Source organism: Oncorhynchus masou, chromosome 24 (genome assembly GCF_036934945.1).
Source record: "Oncorhynchus masou masou isolate Uvic2021 chromosome 24, UVic_Omas_1.1, whole genome shotgun sequence".
Lineage (NCBI taxonomy): Eukaryota > Metazoa > Chordata > Actinopteri > Salmoniformes > Salmonidae > Oncorhynchus > Oncorhynchus masou.
The window spans coordinates 57,686,386-57,701,717 of NC_088235.1; the positions used below are offsets into that span (position 1 = coordinate 57,686,386).

At 41.3% G+C, this 15,332-nt stretch overlaps 1 long non-coding RNA gene across 1 annotated transcript in view; it reads left to right on the forward strand.

The window, feature by feature from the left end:
* Positions 1 to 408: 408 nt before the first annotated feature.
* LOC135511647 (uncharacterized) overlaps positions 409 to 15,332 on the forward strand; it is a 53,211-nt gene continuing 38,287 nt past the window's right edge. The window contains exons 1-2 of the long non-coding RNA XR_010451286.1: positions 409 to 1,157; positions 7,218 to 7,287. This is a non-coding gene — a long non-coding RNA (uncharacterized LOC135511647). The remainder of the gene's footprint in view (positions 1,158 to 7,217; positions 7,288 to 15,332) is intronic.

Genomic DNA, 15,332 nt, shown 5'->3' on the forward strand with positions numbered 1-15,332 from the left:
AGTGTTGGAGCGTGCGCCTGGCTATCTGTCAATAAAAATAACAAGAAAATGGTGATGTCTGGTTTGCTTAATATAAGGAATTTGAAACGATTTATACTTTTACTTTTGATACTTAAGTATATTTTAGCAATTCCATTTACTTTTGATACTTAAGTGTATTTAAAACCAAATACTTTTAGACTTTTACTCAAGCAGTATTTTACTGGGTGACTTTAACTTTTACTTGAGTCATTTTCACTTCGGTTAGCAAGGGGTTACCATGTTCCCTTTCTCATCTCAACTGTGCTCACCTAAAAATATCCTCCGCTGGTCCTGGATCAAAGGGGGCAGTAACACCTACGTGAATCCCGCCCCGCGATTTAGCCTAATAGGAGGAGCATGTAGGCAACTCTACAGTGGAGCAGAAGGCCCATGGTAACCACTTCAGCACAGAGGCGAGTGAGTGAGTGGGTAGGGTTTCAGCTGTTCAGCGAGTGCTCTCTGGTGATCTCGCAGAGATAGTAGTCTAGAGCCTGTCGTCTAGGACACTGCAGGACCGCTTTGAAGAGCTCATCAAATGGCAAAGCTGAACCACACGGCAACTGAATAGAGCTCCCTTTCAAATAGGAAATGACTTGTTGATTTATCCAAATCTACAGAATGCCTCACATGACTTTGATATAGACACTCACCTGAAGATAGTAAGGTGGTTGGAGAAGAAGACAGTTAGTTGCAACTTGCCCGAGGCAACCCCCCCCCCCCTCCCTGTCAAAAGTTAGGTCGTAAGGATTTCTATACCTTACGATTCGCTTTTCATCTTTCTCCCGATGAATATTGGAATTTCGTAGTGGATAAAAATCGAATAAACACTTACAACAAAAATGGAAGAAGATCAAAAGTGGGGAGTTGTTGATAAAAGTGTGCGGATGACTTGCAGTGACCACCGTTGCAAAAAGCGCTTTTGGACGAATTGGAAAGATTTGTCCGGTATAACTGTCTGTATCGCATTATCTTTATTGTCTCTTGGATTTTGCGTTCTCGTTTACCTGAGTACATCGGAGCTGAAGTCCAGGATACTAAACCTGGAAAAACAGAGAGATACGCAGCTCTCCTCGTGGATCACACTCGAGCAGGTGGAACCCGTTGTTTTTGGACGAATAGATCAGATTCTGGAAGAGGTAAGGGTTATGGACAAATTATTCCATATGAAACACAGATTTATCCATATTATTACTTTTTGTTCAAGTGATACATTGCAAGTAGGCTTACTGTGTTGTTCAAATGATAATATGTTATGGGAATTTCTTTAAAAAAATACACACCTCTGGGGAAACATAAGCTATTTAAAATGTATAGCCTATTTAATCATTCCGGTGGCTACGCTAATGAAAATATTGACTAGGCTACTTAAAAATGTATCATATCTATTTGGTTTACATGTCTTATTTTAAAGGGCATGGATAGGATGTGTAGCCTACCCCGCATATCGATGTCTCTCACTCATTCCACAAGTGGTTGAAGCAGCGACAGTTCCGATTGGTATTAGACCAGCTGCTCGTGTTAACATGCACGAGAATATAATATCCAAAGTTCAAATACGTTTGTTTATAATAACCTACGTTTCAATTAAGAATGTAGTGCAATATATATTTTTTATATTTTATTTCATCACATGCACACAAGCACTCTCACCTTAATATATTTCTTTTAACTTTTTGGATTGTATGTATTGTTTGGTGTTGCTTATTGCACTGTTTGAGCTGGAAACACAAGCATTTCGCTGCACCTGCGATAACATCTGCAAATCTGTGTACGCGACCAAAAAACTTCGATTTTATTTTATTTGTAGATTCCATGGATAAAAACATGTATGGGCTGTGCGCGTCACGTCCATAGCACGCTGGCTTTAGTTCAAAGTCTATTTTTATCCCTAAATGTAAACCGAATGGCAGGATCATTTTCGTCCGTTTTTGTGGCATCGTCATGGTTTAGATAACAGGACTGTGAATGACCCTGGGATCAAATCTGTTGTTTTAAAATATGCTTTTCAACGCGCCCCGTGCTGGCCACTTCCACAGTTATACCAACAACTTCTTCTCTGTGATTGAAGTCCCGCAGGGCCCCTATTCCCCCCTGTTTACTTTAGGCTGCCTTTGTTGCATAACCCCGCCAGCCCTCCACTTTTACTCGGGACATCATTGTAAATGCACTTATTGTAGCGACAGCAGTGCATCTCAAAGTGGTGCGTCAGAAGACTCCCTTTTCACTGCAATCATGGTCGCCACACTATTTTTTTAGGATGCACATGAATGTGTTCTTATACAAAATGCACACAGGCTTGTCTTTTGTTCATCTCATAATTCAAGAATGCAATCTGTGTTGTTTCTTGACCTGTTATTATCCGGATATTAGCAGACTTGACATTATGCATGTCTGAAATAGCTAGGAATCTTATACGCTTGATACTTTCCTTGTCCTTATTGCAGTTGTTGAATATCTGCTATTGAGCATGGAGCTAGTGGGGTCCTATAAACAAGCTTACTCCAGTCTTGCTGGAGGTATTGTGATTCACCCCTTTGTTTAGATTTGTTTTCAAATATATGTGGCCATTATTAATATGACGCAACAGCAGCTGTGGCCGCTTCTAGCCGACTGCCTTCACGTGTTTCTGTCCAGAACCTCCAACACTTTCTATTAATTAACTGCAAGTTGGAATCCTCTCTGGAAAATGTAAGCTGCAGAGGCCTAAATTGTTTCCCACTATTCACATTCTGATTTTGAGGAAATATCTCATGTTTGTTGGATAATGTTTGTGGTTCATGTTGTTGTACTCTAAACTTTGTTGACTGAATATATATTTTCTGCTCTCCATCTCTCTATTCCCCTGAAAAAGCACAGTACCTGTACACTAAATACAACAATTGGTCAAGTATTCTCCCACCTGGATAACGGCAAGAATAAAATACAGTACAGAGTGCTGATGCCCTTGAATCTCAGCAGTCACATGTGACACGAAAAGCTGCTGAAACCACACCAATGGTCCAGGTTGACAACCACAGACACTTTAAATCTCACTGAATAGAGAAGTCTACTGGGAGGAGGAACTTAAGTAACGAAAGGACTTCAAACGATCAATATTAACCCAACTTGTACCATCACAGACATGTTATTTCTTTAGTCTAGGAATGAATATAATGATGTCTTTACTAGCAGACTGACATGAGAGTGATACCAGGTATCATGATGTGGATGGATGGATGGTGAGGAGTCGAACTCAGTTGTAGTCCATACATGGCAGCTGAGGCTCTCTCTCCTTTTTGGTTTAGGGGACAGAGAAAGGGAGGGTAAAGAGGGGGGTGCATTCTCCGCCTCTCTGCCTCCCCACTTTAATGGTAACCCGACGCCAGAGTTTTTGATCTGGTTTTAACATTCTATTTTAAAAGGATGACAAAACATTTTACAGTCCCAAAGTCAGATTAATACTAAGACCCTCGGACTTTGCTGCCCAGGGGCCCTGCTATGGAGGCCCTATAGTGAGCGCTGTCCCCTTGTCCTGTCCTGTGGCTACATCTCTGTTACTGGACTGAGGGCCTTTGGGGCGTATTCTCCAAAATTCTGCTGTGAAACCTATACCCCACCTGACTCTCGCTGATTTCTCTAACAGACGTGCCACTAACACATGGGTATCATCAATCACATGGTCTTGAATCATTTAACATCCGGACATAAAATACATTATTGATCCCTTTGTTCTCATCAACAATCGACGTGTTATTTCCATGTGTCATTGAGAGATTCACCTCCACACTCTTGTTTGCCCTCTGTAAATTCTGATCCCCCCCCTTTGGCCCCAACGGACACACCAAATACCCGCTGGCATTGATTGTTGTATCAGCTGAAAAGGAACTTGACCCTTGCCTTCTTTGCTTCCCGAGGGGCCCTAAATCAATACACATCTGCAAATCAAATCAAATTGTATTCGTCACATGCGTCGAATACAACAGGTGTAGTAGACCTTACAGTGAAATGCTTAATTACAAGCCCTTAACCAATAATGCAGTTAAGAAGAAAAAAAGTGTTAAGAAAGTGTTTACTAAATAAACTGAAGTAAACAATAAATAAATACAAATAAATAAGAAAATTGAAAAATAACAAATAATTAAAGAGCAACAATAAAATAACAGGATCTACACATCTTCTGAGGCTGTGGTTGTGTTGAAATGACTTGGTTTCCAAAATATTGAGATACAGTACAAGAGGAGAACTGTAAGGTGGTTCCATCATGCAAAAAGTTGGAGATCTCATTCTTATCCACTTGTGTTCTACAGACCTCTCAGCCCTGACCCTTCCTGAGAACTGAACCTCTCACTGCTAAATCACTGTGAGAGGTTGAGCTCTGGTCTTGGCATCAGCCCTACCGTGCCTGGCTTTGACTCTACCAGATAACTCTACTCTGACAGAGCACAAAGGCGTCTCTGGCACTTCTAGAGTGTGTTGTTTTAATTTCCCTGATTTATTAGCAGATGTAGCATTTATCCCCACTAGTCCACTGGTGCTTTCTGCTCTCTTGAACGGCAGCATTAGGTAACATGCCAAGAGATGGCGGGTGGCTGTGTGCTCAGCGATGGTCTGGCTGCCCAGAAAACCACATCTAGTGGGATGACAGATCAGCAGGGACCATAGCGAGGAAACCGGGGCAAGTGGAACCCCAGAATCTGGACTGAAACACACACGAGCTTGAACAGGGAGAAATGTGCGCTAGGCCTCTGTCAAGCCTGTGGAGACCACTTTGTAGTTAATTGTTGATGTTAAACAGGCCAGTTTTAAGGTGACATAATGATGTGTTCAGGGGAAGTCAGAGAATTTTCAAAGAATTAATGTCTCTCAAGACTTTTGATTTTGCTACATTGGATTTGACACCTGAGGTGTATTGTTGAAAGGTCAGCCTCTGGGTTTTATGAGTAGGCAGTGCTAGGCACCCCGCCTTTGTGCTGAAACTGAAGAGAAGAGTGTTTCAATCAGTGGAAGTGTCACATCTGCTCCCACTCTTCCCCCCTGTCACTCGAGGGTGCCAGGCTCCCCAGCATTGCGCACTCCTGCCACCATCATAAACGCACACCTGCCTTCCCCCTGTCACGCGCATCAACGGTTATTGGATTCACCTAGACTCAATCACCTCTGTCATTGCCTTCCCTATATATGTCTGGTTCCCCGCTCTGTTCCCTGCATCAGCATTAATTGTCGTTTGTCTTTGTTTACCCGTGTGCTGACGCTGTTTCTGTCCTGTTAACTGTCTGTTCCTGATTAAATGTTGACTCCCCGTACCTGCTTCTCATCTCCGGCGTCGCTCCTTCCAGGAAGACATTTTCTATTTCTACAGGAGTGGTTTAAACTGCGTAGAAATAGCAGCTCACATGTCATTTTTACTGCACAGCTACTGTGATTTTTCAGAGCAGTACAGAGATACAGAGCAGGAAATATGTATTCGGGCAACAAAGCTTAGAGTACAAAAACATGAACCACAAACATTATCCAACAAATGTATGAGAGATTTCCTCAAAATCAGAATTCGAATCATGGGAAATAATTTAGGCCTCTGCAGCTTACATTTTCCTGAGAAGATTTCAACTTGCAGTAAATGAATAGAAAGTGTTGGAGGTTCTGGACAGAAACACGCGAAGGCAGTTGGCTCGAAGCGGCCACATCTGCTGGACGTTTTTAGAAAGTTCTTGGGGCGTTGTGTCATGGTCCCCGTTGTGTCATGGTCCCCGGGAGGCTTTTGTCACGTGATAGTCCCAGGTGTCCCAAGTAAAAATAAAGTAATAAAATGTAATGGGGGTTTTAAGGTAAGTGGTATGCTGTTCAGCTAAAATAGTGTAAAAGTCTTTAATCAATGACAGTATGATTACATTTGACGTGATCAGTTAGCACTGACTTTTCAATATGACCCCACCTGGGATTTTAATTGAAAAACTCTGGATTTGGGTTACAAGGATATTTCTGCTGCACCACAAAGTCTGTAGAAAGTCAGAAGTCTCCTACACGTTCATTACCTATGATGCATCCACTGCACTTAGTAAAATAGTGCCATCTGCCCTGCTATTTAAGTTTTCAGTTAATCTGACTATTCCCTTATTGGGTTAATTTACTTATTTCAGTCATTTGAGTTTGGATTTTCAGTATAGTTGTCTCATGTTGGTGGAGCATATTATTCTGTTTTAATGTTACTGAATTACTCCTGAATTACTATGAAAAATATAATAGTTTTTCTTCTGTGTATTTTTAACAGAGCTGAGATTGACTTTGAACAGCAAAGTGTAGGAATAAGCCTACAGGTGAAATCAGTCATTGATACAGATATGGTGGCGTAGCAGGGCGTTTGTAATGCTGTCAAGAAAGAGGTTGTGAGTTCAAATCCCAGGTGAGAACATGTCAAATTAGAAATACTGTTTAAACAAACATACACAATGTAATCATGTACTGTACCAGTCAAACGTTTGGACACACCTACTCATTCAAGGTTTTTCTTTATTTTACCATTTCTACATTGTAGAATTATAGTGAAGACAACAAAACTAGGGGATAACACATGGAATCATGTGGTAACCAAAAAAGCTTTAAACAAATGTTTTATATTTGAGATTCTTCAAAGTAGCCACCCTGTGTAAAACACTTTTTTCTTTTTTGAGGGGGAGAGCGTTTCTTTGCGACTACCAGGTGACGTCCCCGGTACTGACCGGGAACTAGACAAAACTTCCAGGGGACCATGACACAACGTCCTGACGACTTTAGGCGACCATTTCGTTCCAACGACTCATTATTGTTTGCAGGGGCTATAACATATACATTCATTTTAAGTTGTTGAATTAAAAGTTGATACGAAGAATGGACTCACTTTTCCATGACCAGTTTGCTCCATTCCCGAGTCTGTAGTGCAGTATCTTGGCTAGAGACCAGATAGGAACATTGAGCTAACGTACACAGTTCCTTTATTGTACCCGATGCTTAGAATTACTGAACACTCATAACTATAACATGTCAACTCCAGCACCTGTTGGAGGCCTTTAAACAGCACACTGACATGCCTCTGATAGTAAGTACTATGAATTGTCTTGACTGCTATGCAGTGGGACAGTACTGGAAATTCTGTCTTGGTTCAGGGTTGAAAAATAAACTATACTCTGAATTCCTCACCATCCACAGACTAATATTATCTTCCGTTTTTTACCCACGTGCAGAAATTGGCGGCTCGACTTCCCAAAACACGAGAGACCAGAGAAGCGCCCCATAGCTGTGTCTGTCCACCAGGTAAGCCTCTGTCCCACCCACTTCTCACCTCTTACCCCACACCATCACTTTTGACTGATTCTTGCACACCCCTGCAGCTGTGCTCAGGTTTAATCAAGGGTTTTATCCACCGCAACTAATCTGTGCTGCTCAAATCCTGCTTTGGTTTCACCCCTCTGGGTGAGCTCAGTTTGCCCTGTTTAAATGGGTCACTACCCTGAGTACGTAAGCGTGGGAGGAGTGTAGAGTAGACGGTTGAGTACTGATAGTGAGATCCTCTCCTCAAGGCATTAGCTACCTGAGACTACCATAAAAGTAGCCAGGGTGCACATTTTCTTCTGCTTTCTTGTCAACTTCTTATGAAAATGTATTTGTATTTATTATGGATTCCCATTAGGTGCTGCCAAGGCGGCAGCTACTCTTCCTGGGGTCCAGCAAAATTAAGGCAGTTATACAATTTTACAAACCTTACAATTACATTCCTTACAGAATTCACAACACACTAAGTGTGTGCCCTAAGGGCCATACTCCACTACCACATATCTACAATGCAAAATCCATATGTACGTGTGTGTATATTGCGTATGTTATCATGTGTGTGTATGCATGTGTCTGTGCCTATGTTTGTGTTACTTCACAGTCCCGCTGTTCCATAAGGTGTATTTTTACCTGCTTATTTTTGGAATCTGATTCTACTGCTTGCATCAATTACCTGATGTGGAATAGAGTTCCATTTAGTCTTGGCTCTATGTAGTACTTTGCACCTCCCATAGTCTGTTCTGGACTTGGGGACTGTGAAGATACCTCTGGTGGCATGTCTTGTGGGGTAGGCATGGGTGTCCAAGCTGTGTGCTAGAATTTTAAACAGATAGCTCGGTAACTTCAGCTTATCAACACCTCTTACAAAAACAAGTAATGAGAAAGTCAATCTCTCTTCCACTTTGAGCCATGACAGATTGACATGCATGTCATTAATGTTAGCTCTCTGTGTACTTTTAAGGGCCAGCCGTGCTGCCCTGTTCTGAGCCAACTGCAATGTTCCCAAGTCCCTCTTTGTGGCACCTGACCACACTACTGAACAGTAGTCCAGGTGCGACAAAACCAGGACCCGTAGGACCTGCCTTGTTGATAGCGTTGTTAAGAAGGCAGAGCAGTGCTTTATTATGGACATACTTCTCCCCATCTTAGCTACTGTTGTATCAATAGGTTTTGACCATGGCAGTTTACAATCCAGGGTAACTCCAAGCAGTTTAGTAACCTCAACATGCTCAATTTTCACATTATTCACTACGAGATGTAGTTGAGGTTTAGGGTTTAATGAATGATTTGTCCCAAATACAATGCTTTTAGTTTTGGAAATATTTAGGACTAACTTATTCCTTGCTACCCATTCCGAAACTAACTGCAGCTCTTTGTTAAGCGTTGCAGTCATTTTAGTCGCTGTAGTAGCTGACATGTATAGTGTTGAGTCGTCCGCATACAAAGACACACTGGCCTTACTCAAAGCCAGTGGCATGTTGTTAGTAAAGATTGAAAAAAGCAAGGGGCCTAAACAGCTACCCTGGGGAATTCCTGCTTCTACCTGGATTATGTTTGAGAGGCTTCCATTAAAGAACACCCTGTGTGTTCCGTTAGACAAGTAACTCTTTATCCACATTATAGCAGAAGGTGTAAAGCCATAACACATACGTTTTTCCAGCAGAAGAATATGATCGATAATGTCTAAAGCTTCACTGAAGTCTAACAAGATAGCCCCCACAATCATTTTATTATCAATTTCTCTCAGCCAATAATCAGTCATTTGTGTGACCCCGGTGGCTTGTCATTGTTGATAGATAACAATAATCTTTTCACCTCTTCCACACTGACTTTACGGAATTCAAAAGTGCAATTCTTGTCTTTCATAATTTGCTCAGATACAGTATACTTGGATGTGTAGTGTCAGCGTTTGTTGCTGGCATGTCATCTCTAAGTTTGTTTATCTTGCCAATGAAAAAGTAATGAAAGAAGTTGGCAATATCAGTGGGTTTTGTGATAAATGAGCAATCTGATTCAATGAATGATGGAGCCGAGTTGTCTTTTTTCCCCCAAAATTGAATTTAAAGGTGTTAATCTTTGTTTCATAGTATAATTTATTTTTATTTAGCTTAGGCAAATGATTCCTTAATTTGCACTACGTTTGCCAATCAGTTGGGCTGCCAGACTTATTTGCCATACCATTTGTCTCATCCCTCTCAACCATGCAATTTTTCAATTCCTCATCAATCCAAGGGGATTTTACCGTTTTTAATGGGTGCATGCTTATTAGTAACTGGAATAAGGAATTTCATAAATCTGTCAAGTGCAGCATCTGGTTGCTCCTCATTATGCACCACAGACCAGAAAATATTCTTTACAACATATGAATCACTACAAAACTTATTGTATGACCTCTTATACACTAAGAGCCTTTAGAACTTTGGTTTTCCTAGATATGGCTATTATATTATGATCACTACATTCTATGGATTTGGATACTGCTTTAAATCAAATTTATTCAGCATTAGTAAAGGTGTGATCAGTACATGTTGATGATTTTATTCCTGTGCTGTTTGTAAATACCCTGGTACGTCGACTGACAACCTGAACCAGGTTGCAGACACTGATTATAATTAGATTTTTTTTTGTTGAGAGCCCGTCAAAGCATTTCACACATATTTTTCAGATACTGTTAGGACTTCGTGGTCTATAGCAGCTTCCCACAAGAATGGACTTTAGGTGAGGCAGATGAACCTGTAGCCATACTACTTCAACAGTATTTAACATTAGATTGTCTCTAATCTTAACAGGAATGTGGTTCTTTATATAGACCGCAACACCACCCCCGTTGGCATTTCTGTCTTTTCGGTAAACGTTATAACCATCTATTGCTACCAGTGTATTATCTAAGTGAGTTTCAGAGATAGTCAGAATATGAATGTCATCTGTTACAAGCAAGCTATTGACTTCATGGACCTTGTTTTTTTCAGGCTGCATATGTTAATATGGTCTATTTTTAGCACTTTTCTGGGTTGCTTGATTGTTTTTAATGGTTTACTGGGAAGCTTATCAGAAGATGACTTGATAGTGCAGGGTGAGCTGCACGAAGTGGTCTTCCTACTCGGGCACACCGCCTCAGTGCTAACAGTGTAACGCTGGTTCATAGACTAATGATTACTGCATACAATAGCTGTAAGATTAACAAAAGTATTCAGGATATGAGGGGGACATAAATTAAGTTACTTACATTGTATCTGCCAATGCCCCTAGGATAATGTACATATAATGCAGCATTATGATGACTCATTCTCACAATGGTAGGGATTAGCTGAGCTGGTCTTGGGCCATTGATAAGTCATTGTTTCAAAGCAGCCTTGAAATGCCAAGATTAAATTAATTTTCAGATGTTTCCGAGCTAGCTCTCCTGATGTCGTTTGACCCCCACATGGACTACGACAGTGTCAGCTCCCGGCATCTGTGGTAGAACAGTCGAAAGCAGCCTTGTGATGTCCCGTACTCGTGCTACTGGGTAGCACAGGGTTTTTGCCTTGGGGACCGAGATGTTTCTCACCATAGAGCTGCCTATGATGACAGCTGGCGATGTTGAATGGGCCGGTCTTTGGCTTGACAATGACAATGAAGTAGTCAAAAGCACAAACAGATCTGGAACCAGGGTACCATATATGGATCTTTAAAGGCCCAGTGCATTTAAATTTCTGTTTTACCTTTGTATCATATTGTGCAACAGCTGATGAGGCTAACACTGTAAACATGTGAAAAAAAGGTTAGCAGTGTTACATCTTGATAGTTGCTGGTTGAAAATACAATTGAAAGACCTTCTAATCAGCGTGTTTCCATGGGCCGAAGTTTTGACTTTCCTGGTGACATCACCAGTTAAGGTCACTTTATTGGTCAATTGCAGACAAAGTCCAACTGAAATTTGACTTCTGCTTTTAACCCCTCCAAAAGACACACATACATAGGTTTTGGAGAGGTGCAGGGGGCTGCCACACTGGGAGATGTTATTGTGGGGGGTTAAGTGCCTTGCTCAAGGGAACAACGGCAGGCAATGGCCTCTAGGATTTGATACCAGCAACCTTCCGGTTGCCAACTCACTTCCCGCCACTTCCCAAATTGTCAACTCTCCGGTTTCTGGCTCGCCTCTGTCCAACCTCTCAACTACAGTACCTGCCGCTTCTCTTGAATATTGGTTAATAGACTAACAAAGAGAGTTTCTCCTCCCCACTCAGACCACTCCCAGACAGTCCTAGCAAAATTCTTGCTTGAGAAATAGTGTTTTGATAAAAAGCTATTTTTGTCCAGAAATGATTTGATATTGATATAAAAATGGCTGCATTGGACTTTTAAAGTTCTCTACAAGCATAATACTGCAGTGAGGCTTTTTGTATAATGGTGTTGCTATAGCAATGTTTCATTCAACGATTTTCTTTCTAAGTGTGATATTGAATTGAATTACTTTGTTTTTTCCAGAAGGATGATAAGTTGGATAAGATAAAGAGAACAAGAGTAAACACATGAACAGCAACATTCACACATGACAGATGCAAATGCTTACAAGGTATACACAAGATAATTTTATTACAGAGACGTGCTATACGAGATAAACATATATATATATATATATAATGTATATATATAAATATGTATATATATATAATTGATTGCGGTCATTCACTGTACTTTGGTTGTCAATGGGAACAGTGTGCAACACCCATGCCATAAACGGATAATGAGAGAAGGACTTTAAATTAGGTTGCTCTCAGCTGCTTTATAACACCCTGTGAATGTAATGACCCTTTCGTGATTCACTGGGGATTGATGTTGGGTACTGATGACTTGTTTGTATGGGCTTCTATTGTTGAAATTGTGTAACCGACAGCCATTAACGATACAAAGCAAACTAAACAAACACTAAAGACGTCACGGCAAGGTTGGAGGGGGAGAAAACAAACATGATCAAAGCAAGTAAGGGAAGATTGTATTGATGCAGTAGCTGTGGCACTGCCGCACAATGCAGGATTCCTTGTCTGGGTTTTAGGAGGGGCAACAGATGCAAGGATCCAACAGGTTTCACTGGTATATACTATCTGTACACCTGATCCTGTACATGCCAAATATTGCCCTCCTTTTGCACTTGCGCCCTCAGGCTAGCTTCATAATGATGACAGGTGTTGGTGTATTTCGGGCTCAGTTGGCGGTGGTCGGCAGCGCAGGCGTTTTGTATCACATTGGGTAATGGTGCAAGCTGGTGTGACGAGGTACCATCATCAAGGCATTCCTAGGCAGGGACGACAGGGCACGACAGCCCACTGATAACTAGCCACATCCGCTACACAACTAACCCTGTCGTTAAAGTATGAGTGGACTGAAATGAACAGCAATGAACTGGCAACCAATCGCGTCTGTCTTTGTTCCATTAGAAAAAGTATGCCACAGAGCGCTTGCACCTATGTAGCCAGTATATTAGATTAATACCACATATTCTGGGACATACATTATCTTGGGCTGTCGGGCAAGCATGAAGCATTGTGTCTGACAATGAAAACTTGTGTCTGAAAGGTTCTTCAGTCACCAAGCCCACCTGTTTCTCAGCTGTCAGTCATTAAGTAATTAGGTAGTGAAGAGTGTATCTGTGTGTTTGTGTTTGTGCGAGTGTGTGTGCTTGCTTGCGAGTGGGCCTAAGCGGGAACAGGCCTGTGAGAACCAGTGGAGGTGAGAGCGTACACACATTAGTGCTAATTTGTCTTGTCTGAAGGATGTCAGGGTCTTAACTGACCGGTAAGTGTCTTTGGAGGTCCCGTAAAAACCAGTTAAGGTGGACCCGCTGTCAGAGCTTCTGAGAGGACCCCTTTCTTTTCAGGTATGAGAGCCTTCGAACTGGAGTGTTTTGGTAGTTCCTGGTCACACACCTCAGAAACAGGCTCTTAAATGTACATCTGAGGCCTTGTTTCATTTTTTTTGGGGGGGGGGGGCGTTTTTAGAATTTCTCTAAATGTATGTTTTCAAAATATTTCAGGCTAACCATTCCTAAATATACTTCATGAAACAATTTGCATTTGGTTTTTGGCTGCCAGGGTATGAACACGACAGTTCCAAATGCCATCTCACCGAAGCATGAAGAATGCCATCTTAGCCTGAGGATCTCAAGTTTTCCTTAGGGCAGGATCCATACTGTTCATCAATTGTTCTGTTCATCAACTGTCCCCCCAACATGCATCTCTCTATAAATGGCCCCTTAACAATGACAGAGGTCCCGGTTTGGTTCAGCATGGCAGGCTGCCCTCAGGACAATGATGCAGTGCATTGTCGGATATGTGAATGTATATATGGCTATACAGTGCTCCCAGTGTCTACCTGGCCCCTGCCAATCAAGGCGGAACACGGTGTTCGCATGGCTCCGATTCATTTGTTTATTTTCAGTTCCCGGCGATGATAGTAAGCCCTCCCCTGGTCCTCAAGAGTCCCTGTACAGACACAGGAACCTAGGCACCTATTGTTCAATTAAACAGAGGAGGCTTTAGATGTTGTTGAAAGGCTGGTTGAAGTCATGGTTGCTGTGATGCCTTCAGAGGAACGCTTTTGTCCTGAAGAGCTTTTCAATTGTCCCTCAAAAAATCAACAGATGTAGTATTGGATTGATTTTGTGACCTCGTCAGCTTTGCTTGACTGAAATGAACTACGGTTGAAATATTGTAAGACTGCATAGTGTGGTGTTGAGTGGATGTTTTTAACTAGGGTCAGTGTGTGTATTTCATTTGAAGGACATCAGGTATTATTCTGAGCTTGACATGTTTCATGAGAAGCTGTGAAAATGTACCTCTCTCGAGGACATGCTAAACGGAGCTGGGTAGTTAGCTAGCGTGCTTTACACATTTCAGTTTTCCTTTACACTGTGTCATGATTCTAGATTTCTATAACAATTTGTAACACAGCTCCTCAATGTCGTTATAACACGGATGACTCTCTAATGTTGTCTCATACCAAGTTGCCGGATATAAAAAGTCAGACATGGTCGGTGGTTGAGTTGTGCCCATGAACCGTCTGGGTATGCAGAGATGTGTACAGTACATCCCTGAGTTTGTAATAAGCATCACATGCTGCCATAGCTAAACATGGCGAGGGGGTGAGTAAGACCCTCTATGTGTCACCATTCAATTACTTCATGTTAATGGTCACATGTTGACCAATGCCAAATAGAACGACAGTTGTATTCTTAGCAGCATGGATTATAGTATTTCACAAAGCCTTGGGCTCGAGGACTGTTGTTTTGGTTGGCTGGAAGTCAGACATGTTTAATGGCTTGGATGTTTGTGGTTTTTATCGAGAGGTAAATCAGTTTTGAGAGATATGTTCTTCAAAGTCAGAGAGGGCTATTGCAAGAAACTACATACCATCCTTTTCAGTTAATATTCATTATTGCCCATTTATGTTACTAAAAAGAGAGTTTGGAATTGGGATCCTTTGCTCCTTGACAAAAGCATTTCCGGGCATAGAGCCGACATGGAAATTAATAAAAATTGAGGAAAAAAATGAAAGTTCCAAAAGCAAAACTTTCCCCTTATAAAATTCCACTAAATGTAATCTTTAAACTCAATGAATGCAACCCCCCCACAAAAATGCCAACTATAAAAATAAAGTTTCCCTGCTGCACAAGGATTTCAAGAGTCCCTGAAATATGATTTTTTTAAATATAAAAATAAAACATTCTCAAAGGTAGGTAAATGTATAGGTAATTCAAGGAGAGATCCTCATAAACATGATTATACTATGAGATGATCTTGGTAACAATGAGAGGGACATCGGGAAGAAACTATAATTAACAGTGTTTACATTGATATCTATGCCATCAGAGGAGGCACGGATGGAGAAATTGTGGCTTTGTGCATATTTGTAGCAACTTAATGACATTCATATAAAGGCCTATTCATATTTTGCACCAAATTAATACAAGTAACTAATAATCTGTCAAAGTGTAGGAAAATTTATGTGACAGCGAGATTGATCCAGGCCCATGTTGCCAGAGTTTG